Source organism: Poecile atricapillus, chromosome 17, assembly GCF_030490865.1.
Source record: "Poecile atricapillus isolate bPoeAtr1 chromosome 17, bPoeAtr1.hap1, whole genome shotgun sequence".
Lineage (NCBI taxonomy): Eukaryota > Metazoa > Chordata > Aves > Passeriformes > Paridae > Poecile > Poecile atricapillus.
Window position 1 is genome coordinate 4755142 of NC_081265.1, and position 14594 is coordinate 4769735.

Below are 14594 nucleotides of genomic sequence, written 5' to 3' on the forward strand. Positions count from 1 at the left end.
TCCAGAGAGGGAAACTCCACAGCATCCCTGTTCCAGGGCTCCGCCACCCTCCATGGAAAGTATTTCCTCACGTTGAGGTGGAAGTTTTTGTGGTTTGGTTTATGGCCATTTTTCGTCATCCTGTCACTGGGCACTACCAAAAAGAGTCTGGACGCATCCTCCTGGCATCCGCCTTGGAGATATTTACATGCATTGTTGAGATCCCCTCTCAGTCTTCTCCAGACCAAACATGCCCAGCTCCTTTCAGACACTCCTTCTAAGAGATGCTCCAGACCTCAAATCATCTTTGTGGCCTCTGCTGGACCTTCTCCAGCAGCTCCTTGTCTCTCTTGTCCTGAGCAGCCCAGGATGGGACACAGCACTCCGTATGTGCCTCATCAGGGTCAAGCAGAGGGAGGGGGCACGCTCTTCCCACTGCACCCCAGGACCCCCCTGCCCTCCTGGCCCCCAGGGCACACTGCCAGCTTACAGTCATCCACTAAGACCCCCCAGCCCTGTTTTCACTTGAATAGGACTTTCCTCCCCACTCACCATTATCCTCATTCAAGCACGGTTGACTTTCCATCTGCTCTGGCCTTCAGCCCATGCAGGCTCTGCTGGAACTTCATCCTGGAGTAACTTCACCCTTCAGGTGCCTGTGGGCATCTGTATCTCCCTTCTTCTCATTTGGGTTTTCTTTTGGATTGCATTTTGCAAAGTTTTACCATCTGTGTTTATTTGTGACTCTTTCTTCAAAAGTCAGCTTTTAATCATCAACAAATATAAATAATCATAAGTATTCACTAGAAGCAAATAAAGATAAGTTATGTGCATAAACTGCCCAATATTTAGAAATAAAAGCTGTTGGAGGAACAGTTATGTTCTCTTCTTTTGTATCTACTCTATCTATCACATGTGTGACCATGAACAGGACTCAGGAATGACGAGCTGTGTCTGGAAAGGGTTAGGCTGGGAAAAGTTCTTCCCCCAGAGGGTAGTGGGACACTGAACATGATCCCCAGGGAATGGGCACAGCCCTGAGGCTGCCAGAGATCCAGGAGTGTTTGGACAATGCTCTCAGGCACAGAGTAGGATTCTTGGGGTATCTGTGCAGAGCCAGAGGGTGGACTCAATGATCCTTGTCAGTTCCTTCCAGCTCAGGATATTATATAATTCAATGATCTATTATTAGGTGCACTGACCAGTGTGTGGTTAAATGATCTGCCTAAAACAAGCAACTGATGAAAGTCCAAAGTACATTCAAATCAATAAAACTGCACTGGCACAACCAAAAACATGAAGACTGGGGATTGTGACCACCAGGCCCTGCAGAACCAGAGACAAGTGACAGGAACAGACTCAGGGCATGGCTGAGCAAGGCTTGGGAGAACCTTGGGATGCCACATGGTTCCCAGCTGGAGCACAGGTGTGATAGCAGCAGCACAAGAGTTTTTCAAGTGTCACCTAAGCAAGGGAAAAAAACCCATGGATTATTAAATGACTGTACACATACCAATGTTGCCTCAGACCGCCAAATTGATGGTTAGTGGAAACCTTTAATTACAGAGGTACAGATGAGTGACACAAAGGTTAGGGTGATTGCCAATCCATATGCAGATGTGGTACAGAATGTTTCTTCTATGTTGCCTAAAGAAAAATAGATACATTTAGAAGATATGATAAGCAGCAAAGAAGAGCAAGTAGAACAGAAGATGTAAAAGTAATGGGGATACTGGGAAACACCAGTAACAAGATTAGTTTAGGGTAGAACTTCAACTTGAGGACAACTACTTGTGTTTTTATGATTATTGACCCAACTCAGCAGAAAGAAACAGCATTTTCAACACCACAGAAGGACAGGAAACCTGCACTGCTTCACTGCTTGACACTGAATGGGGTAAATTATGGGTAGATCAGTGCAAGTGTGGAACTAGAGGAAGCCTCTCCGAGCACTGTGTGTAGTTACAGACCCTGCATTTCCAACACACAGGAGCTGGGAATTTCCTGGATGAGAAAGCCAAAATAACTCTTCCTAATTTAAAGACCAGCCAGCAAAGCTTGGGAGAGTACCTGAGCATGGTGCTGGAGCTGTTATTTTCGGTCTCACACAACAGGAACAGTAATTTAACACCAGCTATGCTACACAGTCAGGTTTTATCCCAAATACCTTAAATTTCAGGCTGTCAAGACAGCATGTTGTTGTCTGTACAACAAATTACTGATTTTCACTTGCTACTTTTTTCCAAAGGTGGCTCCCAATTCCTTCGTGCTGTTTTGACCACTGGCTGACCCCACAAGGTAAAGGTTTTACTCCAGGTAAAGCCAAGACGAAACAGAGCTAATGATACACTACCTGGATTTCTCCATTTTCCAATTGCAATACAATTTTTGTGTTCTTAGCCTAGCATTCACCCATAAAATGTTTATTTTATGGCTTATGAAGGACTATGCAGCTGCTTAGTTTTCGTATTGAAAATATCTCGATGGGTGCCTTATTTGAAAAAAAAAATCTTAACCCATGTTTATATTTCTGCTCATGGTTGTTTCCATCTCTGGGATCAGTTATATGGCCTAAATATCCAATTATTTTCAAACCAAGTACCCCGTGGTTAATGTTCCATTAAGATTTTATTTTTTTTTAGAGTGATTATTATCTTTAGCAAAGACAATCTGCAAGGCCATTTTAAAGTCGAAAAATCTTCGTACTTTTCAGGGGTCCTTCTACCAAGGTGCACTAAGGACATGATGATCACCACCCCGGACCATCCCACCTGGGGTCCTCGAGCACCCACGGCCACCGACGGCCACCGGGGGTCGGGGGATGCTCAGCCGGAGCCCCAAGGGCAGGGGCCGGTTTAGGACCGCAGCGGATCCCGAGCACCGCGGGGCGGCCACCAGGGGGGACCGGGCACCCCGACACCTGAAGAGCGCTGGCCCCGGTGCCGGAGGCTCGGCGGGGAAGGCACCGCTGGCTCCGTGAGGGGAGGACACGCAGAGGGTCAGCGACAACGACGAGGCCGCGACCCGCTCCCCTCACGGCGCCCCCGCGGCGGGGGGCAGCGCGCGCGGGGCCGTCACGTGAGCGCGCGCGCGCGCGGGCCCTGACCTACTTTGGGCCAATGGCGGGGCCGGCGGGCGGGAGCGCGCACAGCCCCCTCAGCGCCTCCCCCGCTCCGCCCCCGCCGCGGAAAAACCGGGGCGTCCCTGCGGGGAAAACGGTGTCCCTGTGGGAAAAGGGCGCGTCCTGGTGCCAGGGGTCCTGCCGAGGGATGGGGATCCGGCCGGGGAGGGATTGTCCGGGGTGTGCAGCCGGAGGAAGGGGGTGTCCAGGCTGGGAGGATTGCCCTCCCGTGGGCTGTTGTCCTGCCGTGGGATGTGTTCCTGCTGCCGAGGCGAGCGGCAGCTTCAGAAGCGATCCCATTATCGCCCCCCGTGTCCCCCCATTGTCCGGCCCCGGGGCACCGTGCGGGACGTGCCCTCGCTGGGGCAGGAGCTGCCCCGGCCCTCGGGAGCCGCGCACGGAGCGCTGAGGGTCAGAGCTGGCCCGGGTCGTGTCCTCCCGCTTGGTGCACAGCGGGCACCGCGTCTGGGTCACCCTCGGCCTGCGCTCCGTCCTGCCCTTAGCGCTGAATCTGTTCGTGCCCCTTTGCTGAAAACTCAACAACCTCCCCCTGCCCCTCTCCGTCCCGCTCCGAGTTATTCTGAGCGCGCTTTACAAAAGAGGGACTGCAGGTTTTGGGTTAAAATCTCCAGCACGCTTCATGAGATGCATTTTCCCCACTGTTTTGCAGCAATTCCCGTTCTCCTACACATTGCCTTGGCATAACCTGTAATGCAAATTGGGAGCTCTGTTCTGAAATACCTCCTGGAAACATGACTGCAGGGTGTTTTCCTCATACAGAAAGCTGGAGTGAACGTGGTTTTTTTAGGGATCAAGCTGACCAGTATGTTCCAAGGAACCTACGTGTATTTTCTCCATAAACATGAATAAAAGTGGAGCAGGAACATGATGCCATAATCATGGCTCAGCAGAAATATAGTTACTGATAGAAAGACACCCACTCCTGTGCTGGGAGACAGGTATTGTACTGGCTTGTGATCTAGAACTCTGTGTATATTTAAATATCGAGTGGTCTGAAGAATTCAGGCTTTTCTCTTTCTGTCTCAGGGTTAAATGGGAGCCAGTTCTGTATGTGCAGCGTGAGAGAGCTCTCAAACCTGGGCAAAGCTTCTAGTCAGATACTGTATGGTCACAGCTGAACGGCTACTGTCACTTCATTCCTCTGTTAAATATGTTCTGTCTAGAGAAAAGAGTTGCAAAAGTAGGCAGGCAGAGAACAAGCTGCAAGATGAAGAGGATAAATAATGCAGAACAAGTGTTCGGGTCAAGGCACAGGACAGACTGAAAAAGCAAATGGTTTACAGTACCTTAAACACCCACTAGTTTATCCACTGAGTGGATCTCCCTTTCAGACCAGTGGATCTCAGCCCTCTGGGAGCCAAAACAGTGGATGAAAGGATTGAGTGAGATGCACAAAAAACAAACAAACCCTCAACCAACCAAACCAAACCAAAACCCCCAAAAAACAAAGAACAAACAAACAAACAAACAAAAAACCACGAAAAAGCCAACAAAAAACCAAAAACAAAACCCACCCCAAAACCCCCAGAAAACTAGACAGGAGAGAATTGGAAGAGGCTCACGATCCAGCCTTTGTTTTAGTTCTGATTTGTCCCAAAGCAGTGCAAGTTCCCAGGCTGGCCTCGCAGGGCAGTGCATTTCCAGCTATGTGACGCAGAGCGCGGAGGGCCATGAAAAGCCACATGAGAACTCTCACAAACCCACACCCAACTGAGCTGGAAAGCAGCAGCTTTTGAAGAGAAGGTCGAGAGACACCAAGGAGCAATGCTTGCCCCTCACCTCCCTCCTCTCCACAGAGGTTCTGGCCAGAGCCTTCACTCGGCTTTCCAAGTGAAAGCCGCTACCCACAGCACTGAATTACTGCAAAATGGATGTTTATTGTCCCCATGGGGTGCAGCTGAGCAAGCTGCTGGGACTCCTCACAAAACAAAAAATGCCTGTTGAATGAACCATGAGCTGCCCCCGCCTTTTTTTTTTTTCATTATTTTTTATATATATATTTTTTTTAAGTTTAATTGAATGTGGGAGAGACAGGTTTGGAACTGTTTTTGAGTGATGGCAGAGGAACTTTTCTTAAGTAATCTGGGGTGGTTCCAAAAGGCATTCCAGTTCTCAGAAAGATAGGTATTACTAGTCATTGCTTATATGCTGTGAGTTGAAAGATTAATAATTTTCTCTGCCAAAGTTTACAGGCAGCCTTTACCATGACAGGGTAGATCAAATACATGTTCTTGCCTGGGCAGCTGACCTGGTTTGAACTCAGTAAGTGTGGCTCTCAGTGATGACTACAGCTTTGGAACAAATACTCTGCTCTGCTTTTTAAAGCAGCCTTCCCCCTGTAAAGCATTAACCAGACTCTCAAGGCCATTCCAGGCACCTCATGCCTTTGGTGTCTTGACGAATTATTTAGACCCAGTAGGTGTAAGCAGCCAGATGACAGAACTGGATTGAGACAAGGGAGTAGCTGGCCCCTTTTGCAGTCAGACCTTCCCCTGAATAAGGACAACTCCCAGCTGGTGCCAATGGGAAAAACAACTTGATCATTCCGCTTATTCCTCTGCACTCCATTCCTCTTCCTTTTTCACTCTTGGCTTGCGTGCTGCAGAAAGATAGTTTAGAAATAGCTGTTCTTACATGCTCAGGCTGTTTGATTTTGGAATTTGGCATTGGTTTTATTGGAGACAGAAGAGCACCCACGAGCACAGAATAAAACAGCCCATCCCCAGGCAGAGCTACAGCAGAAGGGAGGAGTGAAAGGTGCAGGAGCTGAGCATCATCCCCTCCTTTAATCAGAGTTTCTATTGAAGTCAATGACCCAGATTTCTCTGACTTCAAATGGCTGCTTTCAGAGAGCTTGCCGGAGGCACAGTGCTGGGGAAGGCCAGGCAGAATTTCGCCTGAAAAATTCCACATGCATAGGCTTATCAGGTCGGGATCTGTACAGCTTGATACTGCAAACCCCTGCTCTCCAACTAGCTTTCTCAAAGTCACTGAAGTGATTTCTGCCCTGGGCTTCAGGCTTGCTAGGCTGCCCAAAGCTTGGGATTTCTTTCTGTGATTAGTTCTGTGATATCCACCTTGCTCCCTCTCAAAAAACCAAAATGCAGAAAGCACAGACCAGTTCTTAATCATATGAGTTTCAATTATTAAGAACCCAGAAATGTGAGAAACCTTTCTTATCTTTGGCAGGAAAGCCTGACCTTCTGAGGAAGACTGGGAAAATTCCTGCAGACAAAAATTACTTCTAAATGTAAGGGCATTACAGTCATGCTATGTCTTCTTATGAAAGAATTATTGTAACAGCAGCAAGTAGTGCAGAAAAGCACATTATTGACTGTATGCAGTTTGTCCTGCAGGTTTAGATTCATTAAATCTTGTTGATGAGACTGGGGGTTTTCTTTTCCCTCTCTTTTTAATGCACTCCCCATTTCAGTTCTACGCAGATTCTTGACACTGCTGCCAGCCCACAGTGCCCTTCCTGGGTACCCCAGATACTCCCAGCCAGGGCATTCTGCTAAATCACCACCTCTCTTTTGGCCCATTTTATTCTGCTTAAATCTCTCATCAGGAATTTCAGCTGGTAACTAGTTGCCATATCTTATCAGAATATGTTAAATACAAGCTACCAGGCTTCCCAGGTTTTTGGAAACCTACTTATGCAAATATCAATGCAACACAGAGACTGATCACTGTCTTATGAGGCAAATGCACCCCGGATTCTGTGTGTGTTTATCTCCCTACTTTATTTGATACAGTAAGTCTGATTAGACCTCTAAAGATTACAGTTTAAAAGGGCTTGGAAAAATAGAATATTAGTAAGTTGGAACTTCTTTAAAATGTATATCACAACCCAGAATCAGCTTTACAGATAGAGAGCATCCCAAAGCTGGATTTCAGTGGCATGGCTGGGTGTTTATTAGAAGGAAAAGGTGGTACTTTCCCATAATCATATGTTGGCTTTGTCTTACCAGTGTCCAGGGTGATGCAGGACAGAGCAGCTGCACACTGGGGACTGTCCTGTGAGGGACAGGGACAGATCAGAGCCCTCCTGCCTCTCCTCTGCTGGTGTCAGCAGCTCTGCAGAGTTCTGGTGGCTCCTCTGCAAGCCCAGACTCATTGCTTATGTCTCCTGCGAGGACAGATGTGCACAGGAACAATGTACACTCAGAGAGACACCTCGTGTTTGCCATTTCAAGCAGTGCTCAGCTTTGTAAAGTTTTTCTGCATTAAAGTGAAATGTTGAAGTTAATTGAGATGAATACAATGATAGTTGGCAGCTGTATCATAACAACCCCTCAACATACACAGGCACAAGGAGCAGAGCAGCCCTGCTGTTGTTTGTTGCTTTATTTTGCCTTTGACTTTTTTTTATTCCATGATTTCTTTTAAAGTTATCTGCTCTGATCTACAGCAATGTGGGTGCCTGACTGTATTTGGACTAAAGATATTCTTGTCTGTATGTTTTCCTGGTCAGGCATTTAGACTACAAGCTGTATGGAAATCATCAGGCAGAAAGTTATGCAGAAAACATCAGACAGAACTGTTTTTATATTAAACCAGCTTTGTAATATTTTTATTCCCATTAATTTTTAAAACCTTTAAAAAAAACCTTATTTAATTGGCTTGCAGAGTAAGTTGATTTTAAAGGCTTACAACTGGCATTTTCATAACAAGTTTCTTAGGTTTGGGGTTTTTTTGGTTGGTTGGTTGTTTTTTTTAACTGCCAAAGGGCACAAACATATAATTTTCTATAGCCAACTGACAGCATCCATGCAGGGAAATAAAGATGTGCTCCTCCTGTATTTTCCCTTAAATGACTTTGACCTGGAGAATACATTATGTTGATTAGCATGAAAAAGAAGGCTGTGATCTTATTTTACTGTTTGTTATAGTGGCTTCAAACTTATCAAAGAAAGAAATAGAAGCTTTTTAGATGGCTGCTTGCCAAAAGCACTAATCAGAATTTTAATGAGATTTTTTGAGGCCTAAATTAGGTCTAATTAACAATATATAAAGCTAATGTATAACGTGATAGAAGGATGTAGCCTACTGCATATAGAATGTGTTCTGATCTCTTTACAAACAGAAATGTTGAACAAAATGAGCACTTTTATGCAGGTTTACATATCTGTAGCTCCCTGGTATTTCTACTGTTATGCCTTATTAACAAATTGCCTTTGGAAAATGTGGCCCTCAACTTCCAAACAACTTTGGCATCCCTGAGGGGAATAGTGCAGGTTCTCATGGCTGAACCCCCTGTGTGCTTTCCACTGACTGACACAGACTCCTGGGTCCTGCAGTTCTCCCTTTTTTGCATCTTCCTGTCTCCCTGTGCCCCACGTGTTCCCGTGTTTGTGGAAGAGAACTGGCCTGGGACTCCCATTTCCCAATCACCACTAAAGGCAGATTTATATTTAATCCACACACACAGTTTTTCTCCAAGCATTTAAGACAGAAAATGATTAACAACTCCAAAATGTCATCCTCAAAGCATGGCCTTCTTTCTGCCCCCAAAGGGTATTTTGTGCAAGGAGGGATGAACCAAAAGGATTTTTCTCTATACAGGAGTTTGCAGTTATTTATGGTACCACAAATTTGGTTCTCTCTTTGTCTGACTTAGCTGTTACATATAAACAATTAAAAAAAAATACAACAACTTGAATCCCAGTTGCTTATATGAAGCTTAATGCAATTAAACACCTAAGGGTATGGAATTGCTGCTTCTGCCTAAGTAAATATTTTTATTCACATTCTCAAACCATTAACTGGGAACCCTTTTGCAAAGCCTCTTTCCAAATTTCATGTTTAGTAAACAAATCTCATTTCTTTATGCCAGATAAATCAATACCTCTTCTAATTCATTTAGCTCATGAAAGATGACCAGCAGCAGTTACAATGGGGGCAAAGAGCCCACTGAAACAGGCTGAAACAGAATGAATATAAACCCCAAGATAAACTCTGCCCCTCTCACAAACTCAGGCTCATCAATTCTGTGCTCTTGGGCTGAAGTGTTCAGAACACTTGAGTGGGACTTTAAGAGCTGCTCCAGAACAGGTTTATCTGCAAAGCTGTAAACAGAGCTTACACTAATTATTAGAATCTGTAGTTAATAAGGCAGTCTGTCAACTGACCATAAATGTTGAACCAACATCAGACACACTCCAAGGAAGCTTAAATAGCCATTTCAGATGTGTATTTCTTGAAGTGTTTAAATAAATATATTCACATCAAGTTTAAGGAAAGAGCCAAACCACAGGGCAGAGGGAGCCAGAATCATTTTGCATCTGTTACAACACTCAGAATAATGTTTGGGTTGATTTATAGGGGAAATATTTGTTTTTGAGCTGGAATTTTGGTAACTCAGAACAGATGTTCACAGTGTTGAAATACTGTCTGCCCATGCAGCTCTGTTAAATCAAGTGCTGTTACACATTTAAACTAATCTAGGAAAAAAATTAATATACTGTGAAATTGCTAATCTTACAACAGGTACATACTAATGGGGATTCCAATTTGATTATCTTTCCATTTTATCGGAATCTCAAGCCATACAATAACACCTGCAAAAAATTACAAGAGCAGTGAGATTTCATCTGGTTTGTGACCCTGAATGGAGAGGAAGTGCTTGTCTATCACTATTTTTTTCAAAGTGTTGAACCAAATCAGCTTTCTGACTTTTTCCCCACCTTCGCCAAGCCAGGGGATGTTTAAACAATGCGGAGAGAAGAAGGTTGTAATGAGAGTTATTTGTGCCTCCTAAAAATCATTAAAAATTCGGTATAATATTTTTTAAAAGTCTCATTTCTATCTCTTAAAGACCTCTGACTGCAGAGCAGCCGTGAGTGCAGCTCTTTCCCCACTGATTCACTCACATCCATCACTGAGCTGGAGGAGTAGAGGGAGAGCGTCTCCACCCTCATCCTCTTGGCCAGGAGCAGAGTGCTCTGAAAGCCACAGGCTTTGCATTCGCCCCAGGGGTACTGAACTCCCCAGCTCCGAAGCAAATGGCACTTCTCTCACTTTGGAGAGGCTGCCTTTTTGCCTTTTTGCCTTTTTGCCTTTCTGCCTTTTTGCCTTTTTGCCTTTTTGCCTTTTTGCCTTTTTTTTCCGAGGCAGGCAAGCTGCAGTCTCCTCTCCAAGCGCAGACATCCCAAACTATTTGCTGATGTGAATTCCAGGCTGCCAGCAGAGCTTTGCCTGATGTCTTTACGAGGGCTGCGATTCCTTCTAGGAACTTTCAGATATTCTACTGCCACGTTCTTCCTTCCCAGGAGAGATCCAGGTGAGGTGCTGTGCAGCTGTTTAATGGCTATCCCATTTGCAGCCACCTCTTCCTCCTGTGCCATCACTCTGTTCTTAGTGACGGACTGCCCTGCCCCTGCCAGGGGATTGTTCCTGAGTGAAGCAAACATTTTGAATTACTGTAAGTTAAGCTCTTGCTGTTGTACCCAGCCATGTTCCCTCCCTGCTTTGGTGCCCTCGTGGCACGACCCCTTCCTCAGCCCGGGATGTGCTGCCATGTCCCTGCTGGGACAAGAGGAGGCAGAGCAGGGGGACTGTGGCTCCACACCCGTATCTCATCCTGAGGGATGCACTGGGAACGCCGGGAGAAGTTGAGTCTCAAGCTTGTTATGCAAACGCAGTACAGTTACAGATTTTACTCGAGTGTGCTCCTTGCAGGCGAGTTTGTATTTATAGTGGAGCCATGAGTCACCTCCTCAGCTACCATGGATACAGAGTCCCATCCGCTGGCTCCATTCAGCACGATCAGCCCCTCACAATACTCTGCATTTGTGCTTGTACAACTCGGGGATTGTTTTTCTCCTTAGGGAACTCCTTCCTCTGTCCTGGAGCCATCGGGCAGGGCAGTGCCTCCATGGCCAAGAAGCTTCCACGCAACAGAAACAAAACGTCAGCTGCTACAGACTTTTAGACAAGATTTTTGGAACATTTCTCTGATGCTTTGCTCAGACATCCAGCACCAGTGTTTTATCTTGGTCATTATCTGACTTGTCAGCTATTCTGTTGTGTAAATTCTTTCCTGGAAAACCTCTCCTTTCTGCAAGAAGCTCATATTGTCTTATTATTTTTATTTTCTTGAGCAGGAGATAAAAAAGTTTGAACCCCTATTTTTTTTTCAAAAAAACCCTGCTTTTGAAAAACAAAAATTTCTTATAATTCATACATTTACTCTTCATCTGAACCCTTCACTTGCTGAGACAGTTCAGGGCAGACTGGTACAGAAGCACCAGGCTGGTGACCTCAGCTCTCCAGCCCCTGGCACCACTTGCTGCATGATCTTGGACAAATCACTGAGTTTTCATCAGTGTTGTCTCTCTTTGTCCCTGTTTCCTGTAGGATCAGGTAGGGGGATCTTAAGAAGGTAACAGCTGTATGCCAGGTGAGTATTTGCCAGAGTTAACTGTGTGATTTCTTAGATATGTAACGTAATAAGGTCTGACACTGACCGGTTGCAAACCTCTTGTACACAGCAGCCAGGTACTTGTTTGAGTAAGAAGTCTTACAGCAGTACATGAGATTTCTCTGAAGCTCACAGTAACATCCTTTTAGGATGAAGATCTTCCATCTCCCAAGCCCTTTCAGTGAACTGCTCAGAGGCAATGTCAGCTTGGCAACAGCATCAGCATCGACCTCAGTTGCTGCAGATTTCTGCACAAACCCTCTTACAATTGCTCCTCGTAGGAAAACTGAACTGCTTAGATCCCAGTTGGGTCTGGGGGGTTGATCCTGACAGGTGCTGGTGGTTGCTGAGAGCTGAGCCACCTCCAGCCTCTCAGAGCAGGTGATGAATGTGGCAGGTTGGGGTCCAGCCTGGGACAAGGACACTGAGACATGACTCCTGCAAGAAAACACCTTGATTGCTCTGTGTTGTGAGTAGGTGAGACTGATTTACTTAAGAGTTGCACTGAGACCCTTTGGAAGTCTGTCAATGGCTTTATGCTAAGATTAGTTGCTCTTGAGTGATCTCTACTAGAACAATTCACTCTCAATGTTGAAACTGCTCCCTGCCACAACGACTTGGTTTGAAATTCAAATCAATCTTTAGAAATGTCATATTTCTGGCAAAAGGGTCATGGTGGTCCATACAACTGGCTTTTCTGGAAAGGGAACACTGGCTTTATTATAAACACAGGATTTGCTGTCATTTGAGTGCACATCTCAATTTGAATAAAAAGTAAAATGTGTGAGTTTGAGGGAGAGGACCCTGTAACTCTAACACACACTGCAGTTGCAGACATAAAATGCTGTGGTTTTGCTTTGTTTAGAGAACAAACTTGTCAGCAGAGACCCCTTTGTGATACAGCAGCAGCACCAGCAGCACTGATGGGAGTCTGAAATCAACTAAAAAAAGCCCATTAGGCTTTCAAGTTTTATAACAGTTAACAGGAGATGTGATTTCTTTTTAATATTTTAAACACTTCCCCTGAAAATTACTAAAATCAGACTGATTTTTAGTGCAGGTTGCAGGTGCTCCAGGCAGAGGACTGCCTACAAGAACTGAGCACCCTGGCAGCCTGTCCCTGGCTCATGGAGTGAGGCTGTGACAGAGGATGGCAGGAGCTATTCTGAGCTCAGAAGTCCTCCCTAATGTCACTTTCCTTTCATTCAGACATGGATTTCTTTTTTTCTGTTCCACTAGCTGCTATTCCCTTTTACAAAGAAAGATCTCAGCTGGGTTTTCTGTAGCAGAACTTGCTTTGCTCGAGCCCCATGTGACAGCAGTCCCCTGGATTTTAGGTGCTGTTTTACAGCTGTTCAAGTGGCTGCTGTAAACACCAGAGGGACAGCCTGGCACCGGGCTAATCCATCAAAATAGTGTCTAAAATCTCCCTCCAGCTCTGGATCTCACCGAAGCAGATGAGGTTTATTGACTTTTTGTGCCTCTGTGTATGGACGATGTTTGCCTGCCTTGAGAGCTGCAGAGAGCAGCGTTTCCATGAGGATCAGCCTTGTTGGGAGCACAAGGGAGGCTTCCCTGGAAATGTGGTACCATTTCAAGTGGAGACTCTGGGAGAAGTCTGCCAGCAGCTTTTTCATCTTCCCTGCACCCTGATCATGAATAAACATAGCAGAGAGGGAGGAGATGAGAAGGCAGCAGGACTGTGCTGCTGCAGAGCTGTGGCTCTTCCCAGGCAGTGCCTATAAATGACTCCTCTCTTTTGGGGCTGCCCAGGGTTTTAGCAGGTGTTGGGTGTCTCCCTGAAGGGAAGCACAGCAGCCCACAGCACCCACCTGCTAAAGCAGCTCCCACTGATTCTTGGTCCCATTAACAGCGAATCTGGGGATTTGCTCTGCTCCCCCAGCTCCAGGCATCAGCTGCTCTGATCTGCCTTCAAGGGAGGCTGGAATCTGTTTGAAACCCCCCGTTATCTGCAATTCAAACACATACTCCACCTCCCAAAATTGTGTGAACCGGCACAGGGCTATCATGTGCAATAGTCTTAAAAATCTTGGCAGGCTAACTTTGAAGAAAATCTCTGGTTAGGCACTAGTTCCTGCTAGCAATTACCAGGCTTTTATCTGTAGCTGTCAGTACACTGTAAAAAGTGGCTGTTACTCCCATTTTATAGAAGAAGCAGATGTTCTAGGGACATCTGAATAAATGTAATGCAGAAATTGCATGCCTAAAAGGTGTTCCAGAAAATCCCATCATTATCACATGACTGATTTTATTCAGTGCACCCAGGAATTCAGATCTGCTGGCTGTGCTTTGCTTCTCTTATTTGTTTTAAAGCAATAGTTCTGAAGTTTTCATTTTGTTCCCCTGCTGAGGCAGGAGAGGAGGAGATGGAGTGAGATATATACATATATATATATATATAAATGTTTTTTTTCTTTCTGAGGCAAACTTTCAGGTATGGATTTATTCAAAACTTCTTGAGGTTGATTTAATTGGGTTTTGTGATCAAGAGGCACAGAAGTTACATTTGTGAAATCCAGTTAGGCTTCAGCCCTGGCAGAGACACATGACATGAGGCACGTACATGCATCCAAGTCCCTGTGCCTCCCTGCTTTTAAAGCCCTCAGCCCCTATAGCAGAGCTGTGCTTCTTATCTCAGGTATTTGGGATTACTGCAAACTCAATTTACCCACTTGGGAGCTATCACAGCTACAGTCCTTCCCTTGGAAATGTGGCAGTGGCAGGGAGAGTGAGCTGAGAACTGCTCTGCTTCAGGGCAGGGATCATGATCAGAAGTGGGGAGGGCAGGAGAGCTGCAGATGGATCCCAGAACAATTTCTGGATGCAGTGGGCACAGAGGGAGGAGGCTGAACTGTGGCCTTGTCTTTGGGCAGGAATTACAGCCTGCTCTGCAGGTCTCTGCTCGCTCACCTGCCTGCCTGCAGCTGCAGCTTGTTGGTGCCTTTGCAGAGCACACTGCTTTTTGGATTGAGGGCTTTCCACTACAATGAGCTAAAAGTTGTCAGAGCAAGGGAGAGCTCCCCTGGTAAC